Raw genomic sequence first — 20,774 nt, forward strand, 5'->3', positions numbered from 1 at the left:
TTTACTTGTCCGATTTAATAAATCAAGAGATAATTTGTCATTTCATTCATATTTTACCTTTATTATTAATTATTGGGTTGAAAATTTCAAAGAATTGTTAGTGATTGAACAACTCTTAAAAGTATGCTTGAATGATTTCAATTATTTAAATAATTTAGGTGATATTAATTACTTAAAAGATGTGTCAAGTCAAACATACCAAATAAAAATGGAAGGAAAATATATAAATTTTGTGCACCTGAATAATATAAAATAAATTGCAAAATAGTTTTTTCAACTGTCCACCCTTTTAAGTAATTATCATTTTCGCTGCTTTTGGTGTTGGGGGGTATTACCAGTGAATTGACAAATCCACCCTTATCTTTATTTTGTGTGGTGCCATTGGACTCGAATTTCACGTGTTCTAAAAGCGACTGGCCGTTGCTTTTTAAGCTTTACCATATCTCCAAGGGACTCGACGATTAAACAAACTTGGGCCTGCCAAATTGGGCTGGGCTTTCTGTCTGAGATTCATAGTGAGCCCTGATATTTACGGGGCAATTCGCATGAATACCTGATTTTGGGGTGGTCTTTAATTTTTGCCCATTAAATAGGTGGTTTTTAATTTTTGCCTTTTGTTAGAACTCATTGATTTTGGTTCGAACTCCCGTTCAGTAAAAAAAAAATTAAAAAAATTACAAGGTAGTGTTTCGATTCGCAAGGCAAAGAAATTAAAGACCAGTGCTTTTGAAGGACAATCCGCACAAAAAAACAAAAAAAAAAGATATTTACGTTCTCAAAGTCTAGGCATGCAAGCTGGGTATATAAGTTTTCTGTATATTTTCTCCAGAGCAAGGGAATGCATACCAAACAACATATTTTTGTGCGGATTGCACTTCAAATTGATGGTCTTTAATTTTTGTCCTTCGCCTAATACCTCGAGGTTTTGGGTTCGAACTCTAGCTCAGTAAAAAAAAATAAAAAATCGCAAGGTAGAGGTTTGGATTCTCAAGGAGGCCTAACTTTGCTACGAAACTCTGTCTTGCGTTTTTTTTTTAACTGAGCTGGAATTCAAACCTCAACCCTCATGATATTAGGCAAAGGTTAAAAATTAAAGTCCACCAATTTGAGGGACGAAAATTAAAGACCAGTGCCTCTGAAGGATAATCGTGCAAATGCATGGATTATCTCAAAAAAAATGCTCTGTTTTCTTATAACTCTGCACACATAAAACAACAGAAAGGCAAAAAATTGAGGCAAAATCAGAAAAATAAAAACCAAATGTTGGGGTCTTTTAGAGGATTTCGTTTTAGCATGAAATCTTTGTTTCATTACCAAAATAAAATAAAATAAAATAAATGAAATCTTTGTTTTTCTTCTTCCCCCTTTCCGTGGTCCTTCCTCAATTCACTTATCCATTTTTCATTTCATTTCAGGTGGCACTTAATAAAAGTTTTTGTGGTACCCATTGAACCCCATACTACCGAAATCAATTATGCGCACACAGGGGCGGATCTATGTACGTGGGTAGGGGTGACACGCCACCCGGTCTCCTCCTTCGGAATTTTGTATATATGTATATGTGTATAAGATATCCATTATATATTTCTCTTGCCACCCATAGTCACAAAGCAGAGCATGGTGGTAGTGGCAAGTAGTTAAGTTATCCTCTAAAGGACGCGAGTTCGTGGCAAGTAGTTAAGTTATCCTCTAAAGGACGCGAGTTCGATCCCGCTTTAACACGATAAGTTACATCTTTTTATTTTGCTTTTTTAGCTTCTCTTGCAAAAAATTATCTTGCGCCAGGTTTTGAACCCACAATCACCTGGTTAGAAGCCAATTGCCTTATCCAACAGCCCATGGGTTGGATGATGTTCAAATACATTAATACGAGTATATCGTATTTACTATCAAGTCTTTCATATCTTACAAGTTTTAAACTTATTTTTCGTTGACCTTTTTTGTTTTTGTTAAATTTTGCTGACTTATTTTCTTTCTGTTTTATTTTAGGCGTGAAAAATGAGTAATTTTCTTATTTCAACAAGTTTTCTCTTCTCCAATTTTTCTCCTCTCTATTCGTCAAAATTTCAGAAACCCATGCGGTAAGTTTCTCTTACTCTTTGTCTATTAATTAAATCATTTGGATGCATATTAAACGATCAGTTTAATCGTGATAGTTTAAATCTTGGTGAAGATTTTAATTTACACTGTTACAGAATAAAATGTTGCAACAAAAGACAACATGAAAACTAGATTGGATTCCATTTGATTTCTTTAGCCTCTTTACATTTTTTATTACTGTCAGTCGATACTTTTAAATATGACTTCGTATGTGAAGATCTTTGACGTCTTTAGATTTAGTTTGTTACATAAAGCGTGAAGTATTTATATAATATAAATAATTTTATCATCATTGAGTTTTTTTAGAATATGAAAACTTGTTGAGTGCAATTATAAATGGACGACATATATTTATGATATTAATTACTAATACTATTAAAAATAATAGTAATTGTTTGGGATAAGTTGTCATAATTAATTTATTTTTTCGTTTGCCCGATTTGTCTTTATAAATCGAAAAATAAATAACCTGAACCCAAGCCCAAAGTTGATCAAACCGATCGACCAAATATTTACGTTATTTGGACCTTGTAAATAGTAACGTCACGTGACACCCCTAACCTCCAAATCCTGAATCCGCTTCTGTACGCACGCATAACAACCAACATATCACATGGGTGTCCCTCATAATTTGTTTTATCTTCTCTCTCTCTTTTGACTAGATAGAGTTGAGCACGGGCCCAACACTTTAACTTACATGTTTGAGCTCATGTGATGAAAGTACGTTTATGTATGATAACTTAGAAATAAAACAACATGACGTTGTAGTAACTTTTAGATTAACGATTGCAATGAGCCTGTTTGGATGGGCTTATGCCTATAAGCTGCTTTAGATAAAGTAAGTCAAATGGGCCCAATTATTTTTTTAAACTTATTTTAAGCACAAAATGACTTTAAGCTAACCAGCCAAACACTCAAAAAAGTTGAAAACAGCTTATAAGCAACTTATAAGCCAATCCAAACGGGCTCATACATGAAGCAAGAGGAAACAAAAGTAAATCCACTGGAAAACATACTTGACCACTGCGTTCCTGCTTAACTCCTAGTTGTGGGGTATAGAATCCAAATTACAAAGAAATAATATTGCAACCTTATTGTTGTTTTCGACCAAAAATACATTGGCATATAGGATTCTTGCACTTGAAGATGTATTTCTTTCGCATCTCCAAGATCCAAGAAGTACTTCTTCCCCATCTCCAAGATCCAACCTTCAATGAAAAAGTTAGTAATGTAACATGTCAACTCATGTATACTTTTAATAAATATTTTGATTCGTATAATATTGGTGTAAGATCGTGAAAAAGTATTCATCCAATAACTGAAAGATAGATAAAGAGCTGCAAAATCTCACCATGATTTAAAAGAGGAAGTATAACTCTAAAGTTTCACCATGACTTGCAACAACAGGAAAGGTGCTAACATAGGTTGCTAAGTGATCTAGAGCTCTGACGGCAAAAGATAGGAGAACAAACTTAACTCAGTAAATTTTTACTTTCAATGTCAACTTAATCTTAGTAGTCTCAGTTCGGGAGTCCCATTTGATTGATTATTGTCCCCTCGTGCGATATAAATTATACTTTTTATCTTTGCTTAACATTATTTACACTACCGTAAAATAATGGGATAAATCTTTATTCTTGTCGTTTTTTATATTTTCTTGATTCATCACCTTTTAAAAAGTAAAAATGTCTAGAATTTTTGCCAAAGTCCTATAGAAGTACACATGATATTGTGTCTTTAACTTTTACTAGTGACTATGACATGATGTTGTTATGTTAAAAAAAAATAAAAAAAATTAACCGAACTGTACTGATACTGAAAAAAAACCGAGATGATGGAATGCTTTCGGAAAATCTAATTTTAATAATAATTAAAAAATTAATATGATATAAATTTTATGAAATAACCACCGAACCGGACCATTTACATCCCTACAAGTACTACTTATTCCCGTTTTTGTTAGACAGTGAAAAATTGTTTCTGGCTTTTCGATTACCCAACATAACAATTAACAATACAAATTACAGTACTTAATTTCCGAAACATAGTTATTTGCAAAAAAGATGTTTTGCTGCTTCATTAAATATAATATATTGATTTAATTAAATCCGGAAGAAGTCCATAATTGAAACACTACTGAAATTCCTTAAATCCTAATCCGAAGTAACCACAATCGATTTCATGTAATTCCTCGTTTACAAGCGAAACTCAAAACTTTACTGTAATTAGGGTTTATTACTACTTGTTTCATCTCCTCTATCAATCGTCAATCATGAATTGTGAAGTTTGTCAGCTAAAAGAACTTGTAAGTTTGTGCTAATTTTGACTTGTATGCAAATATATGAGCTATGAATTCCTTTTAATATTTCGCTTTTTGCTCAAGGATGTGGAGCACTTTGAGATACGAGAAGTTCTCCGATGTAAGTTTTGTTCCTTAGATTTGTCTCTGTTCTAATACATATGCAATTAGGGCGTTTTGATGGCTGAACTTTGATTTACTTTCAACTCATAGCTTATATTTGACTAAGTTTTGTGAATGATCCTAGGCTTATTCAATGATCTCAGCATTGGCTTTATCTAGATTTCGTTTCAATTTGTTTGTCTGGTTTTGACTTTAAGAAAAGAAAGAAAGACTTTTGAATCTTGTGGTCGATATGTAAAATGTACCCAAATGCCCTTTAATTTGTTTGTCTGGTCTTAAACATGCCATGTGGAAAGTTGAAATTAAAGATTTGCCAAAAAGGAAAGTGACATTCTTTTGGAAACGGAGCAAAAAGGAAAAGTAAGACAAACAAATTGAAACGGAGGGAGTAACTGATTCCTCTCTAGAAAGACAATTTGGAATTTGTTCCTGTTGACGATGTTATTTTTCTTTTTGATATGGAAGTATTGGATGGTAGAAAATCATGAACAGTAGATATCTACATATTTAGTTTCCAAATACCACCTAGTAAGAGCTGAAATACTATAGAGGAAGTCCTGAGGACTAAAATGGACTAAGGCATGAAAATCAGATACCAGAAGTTGATTTAGATAAGACTTTGATTGTACAAGATACATACTTCAGTCTAGAGGTTTTTGCTTATGTTGATGAATAACCGAACAACTTGTTCACATGTCACATTGTTCATGTGTTCTAAAGTGCGATGTTTTCTGGAAATCCTATCAGTTGTTGTTTTGACATTCCTCCTTTTGTGCTTTTGTTTGTTTACTATTTTGACGTCGGTTCCTCCTAGATTTCATCATTCAAAGATTTGCAAGCTCAGGGTTGCTAACAATTTTGGCTGTAGTTTGGATACACGTTTAGCTGTAACCTAAACAGTTGAGGTGAATTGCAGGTATTTTACACACAATTATGTTCCACAGAGCATTAGGCCTGTTGCGGCCGAAGGATGTTGATTTGGAACTTTTTGACATTACATATGTAAGTAATAAAATTTTATAGTATTAGGCTTTATCAATTTTTCATCATTCTCTTTTTTTTCTTTTTTAATTAGTGTGGTGTGTGAAAACAAAAATGAAAAAGGCATTGTGGCAGGAGGACTCTTGATTATTCAAAGACGAGACATGAGATGTGGATACGACATTACGAACTTTGATAAGGGAGTGGATGACAGCTATGACCTTTTGTTAGAAGCTAATATATGTTTTAATTTTTAGAGAATGTGAATAAGTGGTCAAACGATCTGCTATTAGTGAAAGACGTTTACAATGACACATTGAACTTGAGGGAATCGCTGTATAACTTAGAACCAAAGGCGAGGTCCTTTAAATTATGTCAGTATAGAGGAGAGGTTGGCGTAATGCTGTGATATACCATGTGGTTTTTCCTTTCCCTATTTTTCAGGGGTCTTTTATGGTGGTGGCAATAAGTTGCTTATATTTATTTTTTGATCAGTATAAGTTGTTGAGATTTGTTTTTTATGGTATAGTTTTGGTTTATTGTTCTTTCATTATGTAGACGCAGTGTGGTGATGTAGAGGTTGAAAAGAAAATTGAAGAGAAGATTAACCAATTCATTGATAGGGTCGAGAAGCACCCTAACAGGAAAAATCAGGTTAGTGGTTGTATTTTGTTTCTGTTGGTGATGATCACTGTTTTGGCTAATGGCTGTTCACTTTCATACTTTTTTTTTTTTGAGAAGGTAACATCACTTTCATACTTTATAATTCTGTTCAATGTTTACATATTTTGTTAGCCATTTCTTTTTCTTAAATATGCTCTTTGATCAGGTGAATTTCTTGTGATTTGTGGTGGTTTCTTATTTCATACTGTTTAGTTCTTCTATTGTATGTTGCATTTTTCTCAGGATATTGTTGCATGTAACCTTTTGACTAGTTGCGTAAGTATCTTGTGGAATTTTAATCAGTAGTGAAATCAGTACTGGTCTAAATATGTAAAGGAACTTTCTGTTACATACATATTTCTGTAACTGGATGGAAATAATATGCAGATTTGCCTATCCTTCTGTGAAGTAAAAAACAAACAGACCTCATGGTTCGCGAGCAAAGTTGAACGTTTCTACTGGGAATACTGGTACATAAATTTGAATGTGGCTCATCATCCAAAAGCTCATTCTGGCAAGTCTCATCTCTCAAAAGTAGTTGACCCAGGAGGTACCAATCTTTTTTTTCTTCTTTTCCTTGAAAAACATTTTTTTCATATACTAGTTCATTTATCAGTTCTGGAAAGGTGGTATAACTTTTTTTGTTTTTGTTTTTGTGCAGAGAGTGCATCTGAGGAGGGCAGTGCTCGACGCACAGTGTTAGAATCATCTCTTCGTGAAGTTATGTTTCAGATAATAAAATTTGTAAATGAGAAAAAAGACCATATTCCTGCGATACCAAATCTCGAGTGTGTCACATTTCCCTATGAGATCACTATCTCAAGGTAATTTCTCCTTTCTCTAAGTTGTGAACATGTAATTAAGTTCTGTTACTCATCATAGATCGCTATACAAGTGGTTTGCTATTATTAACTTCAAACTATCATTATTGATTTGCTGCTTTTGCTTTAATTTTCTGATTTATATTGCATTTGATTTCCTTGAGTTTCTTCCTGGATGAAAGAAGTTATATAACCTGTTTGGCCAAGCTTCTAAAATCTGCGTATTTTGAAAAGTGCTTTTTTTCGGGAGTGCTTTTCGAAAAAGTATGTTTGGAGACTAGGAGTTTGTGATTGGCTAATCAATTTGAAAAGCAATTGCCAATGTTGGAGCAACAATTTATGCTTGGACAAGGTTCCAAAAGTGATTTTGGGGGAGAAGTTGCTTGATTACTTCTTTTAGCTTCTTTAAAAAAAAAAATCTTCTGCTACTACTCAAAAGTCAAAAGCACTTGTTTTTTCTTTCTTCCTAAAAGCTTGGCCAAACATCCCAACTATCTAAAATAAACACTTAAAAAAAAAAAAAACACACACACACACACACTTGGCTCTCCAGAAGCTTGGCCAAACAGGGCTTATAATCTGCTTTGGTAGGAGCAATGTGGTATTTATTTTTTGTTTTCAACTTTTTGCCATTGTAAATAGTTTCAGCTTACCAAGGACATGACCTTAGATAGGAGGTTGTGGAGGACTCAAATTAGGATAGAAGGCTAGGTTGCTTATCCTTTCACCATAGTAGTTGTAGTTTTGCTCATTCGTTTATTGCCGTTTGATTTCTGCATTTGATTTCTGCTTATATTTGTTGGGCCTTTGTACTTTGATTATCTTATTTATCAATGGTAGTTAATGCTCCTTTCTACCATGACTTCCTCACTTTTGTTATTCCTCGTTTTCATATTGTTTTTGATATGCTTGGCCCTAGCTGACCTTTTGTCTTGTTTTCCTCTCTTGAGCCGAGGGTCTTTCGGAAACAGCCGCCCTACCTTTCAAGGTGGGGATTAGGTCTGCGTACACTCTACCCTCCCCAGACCCCACATGGTGGGATTCTACTGGGTTTGTTGTTGTTGTTGCCATTGTAAATAGGTTATCAGCTTATATGAATGTCCTTTTCCTTTTTGAAAGAAAATATACTAGGGCCTTTACATGAGATATATCTCCTTTACATGAGATATATCTTCAAAATCTTCACATTTGTGGGGTTAATTGACCTAAGGCATCACTCTAGGGAAAAAAAGAATTATAGCTTCAGTACAGATGTTCTTCTTGTGTGCATAAAAGCGAGAGTGGAATCGGCTTATGATAACTAGTTATAGTCTGCAATCCTATGTTAGTCTCCGTTTTCCTTTTCTCATACTTCTAGCTTAAATTGACGTTGCAGTTTACTGAGTAGGCACTTATTTCTGGGTATGATGACTTGACTGACTATTTTGGCTAATAATGTTCATTATCTACTTGTGGTATTTTTTTTCTCATGTATGCTCATCTGTACAAGTAATGCACTTACATGTGCCACTTTACTGTGTTGAAAGCTTTCATTAGCAGTTAAGCTTCAGCCAAAATAGCACATGAACCAATTTTTTTTTTTTTTTTTGACTCAAAAAAATTGGTTAATGTGCTATTTTGGCTAAAGCTTAACTGCTAATGAAAGGTTAAGTTTGTTGTAGGATATATGTGGATTTTGAGCCTCAACTTTAGTTAGCTATAACAGTTGCTGCATGCTCAGCCGTGGGTCTAGTACTTGGAACAGTTTCTTCCTTCTACTTCAGTTTTCTTCCTTCTGTTTCTAGTGGCTGGTTAATGAACTATTTCCTCTACCCGATGTTTTAGCTATAGCACTTGCCGAGTAATTGCCTTGTGCAAAAGACGTACACTCAACTGTGAGTCTACTACTTAGATCAGTTTCTTCCTTCTACTTCAATTTTGTTCCTTCTGCTTCTAAAGGCTGGTCAATAAACTATTTCCTCTGGTCGAAGTTCTGGGTGTTCCTATGGAGTCTTGGCCAAAGTTGTGTGAGGAAAAGTAGTTCGGAAATGGACGACTAATTACAATTGAGAACCAATCTGAGTGCCCTAGAATTCTGGTTTGACTCAATAGTTTTGAGTGTCGTGGTTATATTTCGACATGTAGGTACATATATAGAGGATAAGTTACACTTTACCTTACTTTATATCGCCGCACAAGATATCTTGTTTAGCTGATGAAACTATAGTGCGTGTTAAGCTCCTCCTTCCATAAGTTACTACCATGATAAGATTGACAATGACATCAAGTTATTGGTAATGACTCCTCAAATAGACGAGGTCATAAGATCTTGAGTTTAAGTTCCACTCTTTAGGGGAAAAACGAAAAGGTTAGGATGACAATAAAAAAATAAGTTGAATATTGTGTAAGATAAATTGAAGTAACATATTTGTCAGAAAGTTCATGGTAGTGAATAAGTACATGTTTTTGCTGAAGCCCTTTATAGGGAGGTCATTGTAGGAAGCTAGAGGATAGCTTTCTGGAACAAACTAGTACAAAGTACTACTTGACTTACATCTATACCAATATGTAGCTCTATTTTTAAAATATTTAACATGTATCACCTTACCAGCTAAGTTTTGTGTTACCTTCTTTAGTTCATCAGATTCTGCTTTTGGGATGGATGTGATCAGGAGGATGCTACAGACTGGGCATCCAACCATGCTCAGCTGATTGGAGAATGCCCTGATGGTGGCCAATCTTCCCTTTATCTCATTCATTTAGAGGCAAAGTGGTTGTTCATCCAGTGTTTGGTAATGTGAATACAGGCCGAAGTCGAGTATGGGTTCTCTCTAGTGGCCAAGGACTCGCACACAATTGAAAGAAATGGAAGCTATATGTACATATTTGCTACTACTAATGTACTATCCTTTTTTTTTTTTTTTTTTTCATGTTTCATATTATAGTAAACAAAATATATTGCTGAATATTGTTACATGATCAATGTAATTAAATTTGCTTACTACCCCCCGCCCGCTTTGCCTCTCCCCTCTTGTTCGTATATTCTATTTTGTTTACTCCAGCTGATTTGATCTCTGAATCAGCCTGGGTGGTCGTATCCTTTTTTTTTTCCCCCCTGTTGTCTGTCTGATGTTTTTGTTTTCCGCATCCTGTTTAGTTTCTTCAAGATAGTTTAACTTGTATGAATGATGCTTCCTGACATGCCATAGGTGCCCGCCTGAATCTTTATTCCATAAATTCTGTCTGCATCCAGCATAATGAAGTCCCGAAGGTAAAAGATTTTGCATTCTGCCAAATCTCTGAAATGCTACAGAAACAAATTCCGCTAAGCTCTAAAATTTTTGAGTGAGATTGGCCCAGATTATTTGGTCCTGCAACTATTACTCATTGCTACATTTTAGGTTGTTTGCTTAAAACCATGTCACAGAGGATTGGCTTATAAGTTGCTTATAAGCTGTTTTTAGCTTTTTTGAGTGTTTGGCTGGCCAGCTTAAAGTCATTTTGTGCTTAAAATAAGCTCAAAAAAATAATTGAGCCCATTTGACTTAGCTTATCTAAAGCACCAAAAAAAATAAGTTAGACTACCCAACTTATTTTTTTAGCTTATAAGCTGCAAACAGCTTATAGGCATAAGCCCATCCAAACAGGCTCTTCTATCCTCGTTAGAAACCTTTTCTTTCTTTTGTTTCCACAACCACTCCCCACCTCCCCTAAAATAAAAGAACACCCCCCCCCCCCCCCCCCCCCCGCTTTCTTGATAATTCAATGCAGCACTTCTGATTGAGCATATCACAAAACTTGGGCATGCTTAAGGCCTTTGATTATTTTATTATTGCTAGTTCATAATGTCCTCGTATACTAGAGTGTCGATTGTCCAACATTAAAAAAAAAAAAAAAAAAAAAAAAAAAAATATCATGCATCATCCCTAAAATTTATCCATTATAACAATAAAGATCACAAACAAATACGCGCCATTTCACTTATTTCATTTTGGGCCTATTGGAGTTTTACTTGGACTGATTAATCTCTTTTGGGCAATTCGCAAAATTAGCCTTCTTTTGGGGTGGTCTTTAAATTTTGTCCCTCATATTTGTGGTCTTTAAATTTTGGCCTTCGGTTAAAACTCATGGGTTTCGGGTTCAAACCTCCACTCAGTCAAAAATTTTAAAAAAAATTGCAAGGCAGAGTTTGAATTTCGCTATGTCCTCTCCGGCAGACATTTAGCTATGTTTAACTAAAAGGTAAACTTTTAGTTATGTCTTAACTAAAAGTATGCCCCATAAGGCAGAACTTTTCCTTAAGACATAATTAAAAGTTTGCCTTATAAGGCCAAGTCTATGCCTTAAGGAAAACTTCTTGCTTTATGGGGCATACTTTTGGTTATGCCTTAATTAAAATTCTGTCCCATAAGGTATAACTAAACTATGCTTTGAGGAAAAGTTATGCCTTATGGGGCAGACTTTTAGTTATGCCTTAACCAAAAGTCTGCCCCATAAGGCATAAGTATGTCGGGTCCGGCATAACTTTAGTTATTTTTTAAGAAGTGTATGCCAGATCCGACATACACTCCCCTAGCCCTGCCTTGCGAAATTATTTTTTTATTTTATGCCTGAGCGGGGGTTTGAACCCAGAGCCTTAGGTATTCGCCCACCTTTCCAGGCGAAGGGCAAAACTTAAAGACCACAAATATAAGGGGCAAAATTTAAAGACCACAAATATGAGGGGCAAAATTTAAAGACCACCCCAAAAGAAGGGCAATCCGTGCAAAAAAATGATCTTTTTTGGCCTCTTCAACTAAAATTTGTCAATTCAATTTTGTGTCATAACATTTACCCCATTGAGCAAGAGCAGTTTCTTCCCTTGTAGCAAAACGCATGGAAATAGTGCAATTTATAGTAGAGGCAGGCAAAGGTGAACACAATAGTCAATTTGAAAATAAAATCTTGACATGGAGACGACAAGTCATGTTCGCATTTGTTGAAATCCAGGTGAACGAATTTATATTTAATGGCCGAAATCTTGTTTTTCTTACGATTTGATGTGAAAGTCAACTTAAGAATATTGAATAGATTTTGACTTTATACAACCAGGAATGACAATAGGGCAGGGCACGGCTGCGCAGGTCAAAATTCATTTTCAAAAAATTTTAAACGGGGCAAGGCAGGTGGTACGGCAGAGTTTTGCTCAAATTCACTTCAGTATAAAAAATGAAATTGCTGTTGGCAGAGTGGAGAATGGGATTCACATATTCTTTTTCCTACCGTCGCACCCTAAAGCAGCTTAGAGAAGTCAACTTGGTGAAAACTCTTAGATTAGTTTCTCTGGATCTTTGTTTTTTTTTTTTTTTTTTTTGGTAATATACTCTGGATCTTTTTTAATAGAGTTTAGATTAGTGATGATATAGAAGAATTTACTTCAATAAGAAAATATGGTTTATACAGCAATGTTCCATTTCATGAGGTAGTTTGAGCTATTATAATATCTCCCACGAATGACAAATAAATCGACTAGATATTAGCTGTGACTTGTGAGTCTATTTCCGTTACTCTAAGTCACAAGTAAAGCTATGAAAGCCTAATTTTATGAAAACATGAGATTCTTAATTGTTAAATACCCAAATAAATATAGAAAAATATATATCGTAAGTAATTCAGTATTTTTCTTGAAAAAATTACTTCAAAGATCTCAAAAAAAAAAAAAAACTCTAAATACGACATTGTAAAGTGAACATAAAGAGAAAAAATATTAAGAAAATGCTGAAGGGGGTGGGGCAGGACAGGGCGGGTCAAAATCCTAGCAGGTCAAGGGTAGACCTGCCCACCTATTTACATACCTATGTACGACAATGAACCATTTTCTGTGCAGTATGAAGAGCACACCCTAAAGAGTATGGACGAAGAAGTCTAATTACTATAAAAAATATGTGTCCATCTAGTAGCTTTATACCTCATTTATTTAATTTCCATAACAATCTGCTCCCTCACGTTACATCCTCCTTCTACAAAATCCATGTATTTTTTGCCAAAGATTCTACAGACCATCTGTCGCTTGACCGCATGTGAAGTATAGAGATTTCTTAAGTACAAAGGAAAATCTTTATCCATTGTCGTACTCTTGTTTCAGTTCACAACCATATTTCTTCTTAAAAATAACGTACATAAGTCCATCTGGTGGACATAATAATTAGTTAATTACCAAAGATGTATTTAAGTTATATATATGAAGTAGAAAACTAGAAATTATGTCAATAACTAAACTATCTTAAAAGAGTTCCAATAACGCACATCTAAAAAGTTCTAAGGGTTGAATTGAGTTATGCCTAATTTTCGCTTAGGTGATGTATCAGGTTATTTAATCTATTTCTTTAGACTAAATTGCAAAATGTAAAGAACAATAAAGTAATACCACTATATTTTTTATGTGGAAAGCATTTGACTCAAAAGGTGAAAAACCACGACCTACATATTTATAGGATTTGTTCCCAACTTCACTAAAACTGTGAGCCTTAACAAAATTCAGATTACAAGAGATGCAATCTAGGAACTAATTCTAATCCCCCTTACAACAATCTACATAGACTGTTGAGTCCCCTATGAGGTACCCTTAATTTGGAGCTGAATTGTTCGAAGTTTCTTTTTACCTAAAACAATGCTTCGAAGAAAAATGAAAATAGGTACAACTCAATCACAATTCTAATACAAGTCATCTGGACTTGGAAGACCGTAAGACATATAAATATGAAGCAGGTTCTTCAAACTGCTTCTTTGTATCAGGTCACACTTGAATAGCTATTCAGATTTCTCTCAAATATGCTCTTGCAAATTTGCTTGATTTCCGCTTTTACTCCCAGTATAAGTGCGTAGATCTCTTCAATGAAAGACCTGCATATACCTAGCAAACTATGAAGACAAACGGGTTTATCACAAACACTATATGATAAAGACTAGGAAATGTGATAGTGTTTGAGGTGGAGGCAACTCCTTTGCTATCACACGGTTGTAGATATGAATGAAGGAAGGAAGTCCAATTATGTGTAAAGCTTATCCCAAATAAATACACCATAGACTCCAAGATATTGTACACGATATTAGTATCAAAAGACTCCTTCATTCCAAGATTCCTACCCATGTTGGATTCTGGAATGGAACGTGAAACTGCTTACGTAGTTCATGAAGTTTAGCCTATCTATCCCATGTTTATGCATTTGGTCCGGCTCATTCATTTAGCCCAAATCATCAAAACATACTAAGTCTAACAAGACTAATTTCTTATGCTAGATTTCTATATTAACATTCCTAAAACTACTATCCCTGTTCTTGTTTACATGCCATTTTTGACAAAGAATAGTTAATCTAAAATACTTGTCATTTTAGATAACTAAAAAATAATTACGGATTCCTTTTTCTGTTTTACCCTTGGCATTGATAGAATTATTTGGAGAGAGACCAATGTAGTGAAAGATCAAAGAATACAAAAGGGCAAATTAGTCGAATAATTCTTATTTGAAGGATACTTGAAGATAGATCAACAAATACAACGACATATATAGCTTTTGACAGCGTTTGAGGGTATCCAATGGGCTTATTATGTACATATTATACACTAGATAATAAGTACATATTATGTACTTTTATATATATATATATATATATATATATATATATATATATATATATATGAGTTTTGCTAACCTACAACATGAAGGTTGTAGGATAGCATTGTACACACTTTGTGTTTTCCTAAAATACTCTTACTCTATCCTGCCGGCACATCTACTGAGAAGTTATAGATATTGTGGTATTCATATATACTAAAATTCTTAAGTTTTCCCCAACTACAGTGGAATAGGGATAGCTACCAGAGGCTGAGCTTTTGCCGAGGTAATACCAAACTTTTCCTCTATGTTCAAATCTTTAGGTGTAATTCCACCATGTAGCTTCCAATGGAATGAATTTAGCATTCAACCTAGTGCTCCTGGAACCATCTAATAGCCAAAGGTAATCCCGGGCAAATTCTTCGACCAGTGCCAAATGGAACGAGCTCAAAATTCTGACCCTGTAAATCTATTTTTGACTCCCAAAATCAATCTGGCTTAAAAACCAACAGGTTTATCCATAGATTAGAGTCGCGCCCTATTGTCCATACATTCACTAGGACTTTCGAGTCTTTTGGAACAATATAGCCATAAAGCTCAACATCTTCCGCTGTTTTGCGCGGAACCAAGAAGGAGCTTGTGGGTGTATTCGAAAGGTTTCTTTAAAGATGCACCTCAAGTAAGGTAATCGTGAAACATTAGCTTCATTTATTAGTTTGTCTCTCCCAAATACTTGTGCAAGTTCTTGTTGTGCTTTCTCCAAAGTATGTGGATTCTTAAGTGGTTCTGCCATTGCCCTTTCCAATGTATTTGATGTTGTATCAGTCCCTGCTACAAACAACTCCTGTAAAAATTACTAGTGTAAGATCCTCTGAAGTCGATACCATATAAAATCAAGTACAATATTCCAAACATATGTTGCTTTCAATTGGACAAATTGAAATGTTGTCACGGAAAAAAGGGGACACACCCTGTTAATAAGGCGCGGCGTTATTGCCACAAGCCTTTAACACAAGCTAGTAGAGACAATATACAACTAAATTATCAAAATCAGGGGTGGATCTAGACAGTGAGGTACGAGTTTATCCTAATTCAGTAACTTCTAGTGTTAAATTTTTTATTAAATAGAAATAAGTAATTGATCTCGAACCCAGTAAAGTAGATGAGTTGCGGTAGAATCTGAACTGAACCCATAAAATTCAAATTCTAGATCCATCTTAATCAAAATTGTTGTTCTCTCTAACAATTAATTAGCCTTTTACTGAGATGCCCAACAATTAAACATGGTAACAACAAGTAATCCCTGTTTCATGGAAACTCCCTCCTGAAGGTTTCATAAAGCTAAATATTGATGGATCATTTGACTCTACTTCTGGAAATGGAGGCAGATGAGGAATCTTCCGTGATCATCTAGGAACGTGGATCATGGGTTATACATGCAACATAAAAGTTGGATCTGCTCTTCATGCAGAATTGCTAGCATTGCTACATGGGCTAAAATTAGCTCGATCAAAAAATCTCTTGCCATTAATGGTAGAGACTGATTCGCAGGTATTATTAAACTCTATGAATGGTAATACTTTATTACACTCAAATATTTTCACTGATTGCAGGTCACTTCTACTTCAACCGGGGAACCCGTCGCTGCACCACATCCCCGGGAAACTAATATGATTGCAGATCTGCGGGCGGAATACGGAAGGAAGTCTATGGGACCTTATATGGAAAGAAATAATCCTTATATTTATGAAGCATCTCCTTCTTTTGAAACTACTACTCTTGATAGAGATGCTTGTGGAACTATTTCATATAGATAAGTTCTTTTATGTATGTCTACGGACGAACATTAATATATAAATAAAATCTTTCCGTTTAAGCCAAAAAAAAAAAAAAAAAAAACATGGTGCCAGCGAAGGCAAGAAGTCTTAGGTTTCAAATTTCACTACCTTTAAAATTAAAAGAATTATATTTGCACATGTTTAGCCTATGAAAAAGAATTAGATCAACTCAAAAAGAGTATAATGAGATACAATAAGATTAAGTATTTAAATAAATCTCTAGCCATCAATTTTTTTAGATGAGGTGACGGCATCATTCAATAAAATTGATCGTCAATCTATGGCAACCTAACACATTTGCAGAGGACTATATTTTGCAATTGGAGAATAAGACAGAAAATCGAGTATTGGAAGAAAGAGAATCATAGTAGAGAATAAATTAACCTGACACAGTCGCTCGATTTGTTTCCGGTCAATTTCTTCAGGGTTATCTTGGCTAATGTTGAGAAGGTCAACATTTGCATGGTTTCCTAGTTTTCTTTCCTTTAGTTAAATAAACATGCGCCGCTTTATGCCTTGTGGATCAATCTTTTTAAGGAAGGGAAAATAGTCCACCAAATTGAATTGGGTTTACCAGTCTCAACCATTGATATACCAACTCCTTAAATTCCTTAGCAGAATCAGAAATTGGGTCAGTCAAATCGTTAGAGAAAATGGTGTTGGACAACAATTACGTGAAGTCCTAAAAGTGGCTCTGCCGATATCGACTGCTTCACCAACTTTGCTAATGTTGTGACAATAATCAATCAGCTCATGAATCTTTTTTGTCCTGATATGCTCATTAGCGTCAAGCTTGTTACCTGAGAATAGAGGTGACAAAATAATCTATTTTATGACAACAAACTTTTATGACCACACAAATTTTAAACACGTTCAAAGTCATTAGTTTCAAAAGTCTTTTAGCTACACAAATATTATGACATATTTAAAGATGTTTTGAATTTTTTTTTGTTTCTTACTCCACCCACCTACCCCCTCCCCCCCTCCTCTTTCTCTTTTGCTGCTGCTGCTTTCTTCTTATATTTAGAATAAAGTTGCTCAAAAAAAAAAAGGGGGGGGGGGGGGGGGGGGGGGGGGAGGGGGGAAACTTACCCGATTTATGTAATTTTCGGACCGGATTTCGTTCGTGTAGCATTGGGCATTACTTCATGGGTTATTTCCGCTCATTTGGTAAGTAAAACAATGTTGTTTTATTTCAATTATTCATCTAGGTATAACTGCTGATTTTCCAACAATTTACAGGGGCAGTTACAGTTGTTGCAACAAGTGCTAAAGATGTTGTATAAGAACTTCTGAATTTATTGCAACAGTTGTTGTAGTTTTTGTAACACTTGCAACAATTTATACAGTTGTTACAACTTTTGTACTAATCTGTTGCAACAACTGCTAAAATGTGTATAAATAATTTAGCTTACTTGTTACAACAACTGTGAAAGTTGTTGGACAACTCCTACTCTTTCTAACAACTCACTGACTTGCCACAACAAGTAGACTTCTTGTTGCAACAACTACATTAGTTTTTGGACATACAACGGTTGGATGAAACAGAGACAACCGAAACAGTCACCAACAACTAAGTGATTAGTTGCAACAACTCACCTAAGTGGTATGTTGATTTTGTTCAAATCACAAATGTATGTTTTGTTGTTAACAAATTGCTAAAAAAATTCCAATGAGTAATAAATATGTTGCAACAGCTCTGTAACATATTGGGGGGTTTTCCAACAAGTAACATGACTTGTTGCAACAACTAGTTTGTTGTTGAACATAATTGTTAATCTGTACCTTTGAAGCCCTAAGGGGGGCTGACGAACAATTATTTATAAGTTTGTATTTTATGTTCTTGGTGGGTTATGGTAGATGATGAACATTATGCAATTTTTGTTTTATATATATATATATATATATTTCAGTTGTTCAAATTATGTTCAGTAGTTTCAAACAAGTCATGAAGTCATTGCAATAATTAAGGAAGTTGTTGCAACAGATTCCTCACATGTTGGAAAAAATCAAAAAGTTGTTGAGGTTGTTGCAACAGATTCCTCACCTGTTCCAACAGCTTCCTTATGTTCAGTAGTTTCAAACAAGTTACAAATCTATTGCAACATATTCTAAATCTGATGTAACAAATTCCAAATCTGTTGGTAATAATCAAACAGTTGTTGTAGATGTTGCAACAGTTTTCCCATCTGTTGCAATAGATTAAACAACTGTTGGAAATAATCAAAGAGCTGCTTTGAGTAAATAGTTACAACAGCTGAATAATTTGTTGCAACAGATTCCTGACCTTGTCGGTAAAAATCAAATAACAGAGTAAATTGTTGCAACAGATGAGCAATCTGTTGTAACAAATGGCTCAGCTGCTGCAACAAATCAAACAGTTGCTGAATTTTTGCAAAACGTTACTAATATGTTGCAACAGATGGCTCAAATGTTGCAACAAGCTACTTATCTGTTACAACAGATGGCTCATCTCTACTTAGTTGTTGTAAAATACTCTATTGATCACTAAGTAGCCGTTTGGCCATAAAAATTATTCACTTTTTTCCGGAATTTTATTTCACTTTTTTTACTTTTAGGCATTTGACCATAAATATTCGGAATACAACTCCGGAGTTGTATTCCGGAATACTAAAAACAAGAAAAACTTGTTTTTAATTTTTTTTTTCACTTTTTTCACCTTTTTACATTACATTTCACCAAAAACTACAATTTCAAAAACTATGGCCAAACACAACTCCAACTCCAACTTCAACTCGAACTTTAAAAATTCCAAAAAAAAGTGAATTTGTTTTTGGTATTTATGGCCAAACGGGCCCTAAATATCAATGATTTCTTTTGTTTATCACTAAATAGGGGTGAATCAAGTAATTCACATCAAATCACTTTAATGATCACTTGATTTAGTGCATAGTGACTTAGTTGATCATTTGTCCCGACTCAAAATACCATCAAATTGATTAAGTATATATATTGATCAGTAAATATTATTGATTTCCTTTGTTTATCACTAAATATGGGTGAATCTAGTAGTTCACATCGAATCACTCAAATGATCTCCCGATTTAGTGCATAATGACTTAGTTGATCATCTGTCCTCACTCTAAATACCATCAAATTGATTAAGTGTACATATTGATCACTAAATATCATTGTTTTTCTTTGTTTATTACTAAATATGGGTGAATCAAGTAGTTCACATCAAATCACTTTAATGATCTCCCGATTTAGTGCATAATGACTTATTTGATCATCTGTCCTGACTCTAAATACCATCAAATTGATTAAGTATATATATTGATCACTAAATATCATTGATTTTCTTTGTTTATCACTAAATATGGGTGAATCAAGTAGTTCACATCAAATCACTGTAATGATCACTCGATTTAGTGCATAATGACTTAGTTGATCATCTGTTTTTTTTTACTCAAAACAACATCAAATTGATTAAATATATATATATATATATATATATATATATATATATATATATATATATATATATATATATATATATTGATCACTAAATATCATTGATTTCCTTTGTTTATGATTAAATATGGGTGAATCAAATAGTTCACATCAAATCGCTATAATGATCACTCGATTTAGTGCATAATGATTTAGTTGATCATCTGTCTTGACTCAAAATACCATCAAATTGATTAAATATATATATATATATATATATATATATATATATATATATATATATATTGATCAGTAAATATCATTGATTTCCTTTGTTCATCGCTAAGTATAGGGGAATTAAGTAGTTGACATCAAATCACTATATTGATCACTCGATTTAGTGCATAGTGACTTAGTTGATCATCTGTCATGACTCAAAATACCATCAAATTGATGATGGTGTGTGTATATATATATATATATATATATTGATCACTAAATATAATTAATTTCCTTTGTTTATCACTAAATATCATTGATGATCAGTAAATAGGAGTGAACCATATCATAGTTGTTGCAACAATTGCAGTATCTATTACAACAATTGCAGTATATGTTGCAACAAGTAACATAGCTGTTGAACAAGACATATCACTTGTTGGATAAAACACAACAAGTTACCTAGTTTCTGTAACAAGTCATTCCACTTGTTGGAAAAATTCAAACAATCAACTTAATTGTTGTAACAAGTCGTGTCACTTGTTGGACAATCCGCAACAAGTAACTTAGTTGCTAGAACAGATTTGTTAATTGCAACTAGTCCTGTCACTTATTGGATAAAGTCCAATAGATAAATGGTTATTTCAACAAGTCCTCCTATTTGTTGTGATATGTTCGACAACTAATTAGTTGTTGCAACAAGTCCTGTTACTTGTTGGAAAACCCCAACATGTTACAGAGT

General features: G+C 34.1%; 2 pseudogenes; one reads left to right on the forward strand and one right to left on the reverse strand.

Annotated features, from left to right (window-relative positions):
* The first annotated feature begins 4,089 nt into the window (after positions 1-4,089).
* LOC132622538 (autophagy-related protein 101-like) lies at positions 4,090-9,990 on the forward strand (annotated as a pseudogene).
* Positions 9,991-14,353: 4,363 nt separating this feature from the next.
* LOC132624325 (geraniol 8-hydroxylase-like) lies at positions 14,354-20,445 on the reverse strand (annotated as a pseudogene).
* Between the last annotated feature and the right edge of the window lie 329 nt (positions 20,446-20,774).

The sequence above is a fragment of the Lycium barbarum genome, chromosome 12 (assembly GCF_019175385.1).
Source record: "Lycium barbarum isolate Lr01 chromosome 12, ASM1917538v2, whole genome shotgun sequence".
Lineage (NCBI taxonomy): Eukaryota > Viridiplantae > Streptophyta > Magnoliopsida > Solanales > Solanaceae > Lycium > Lycium barbarum.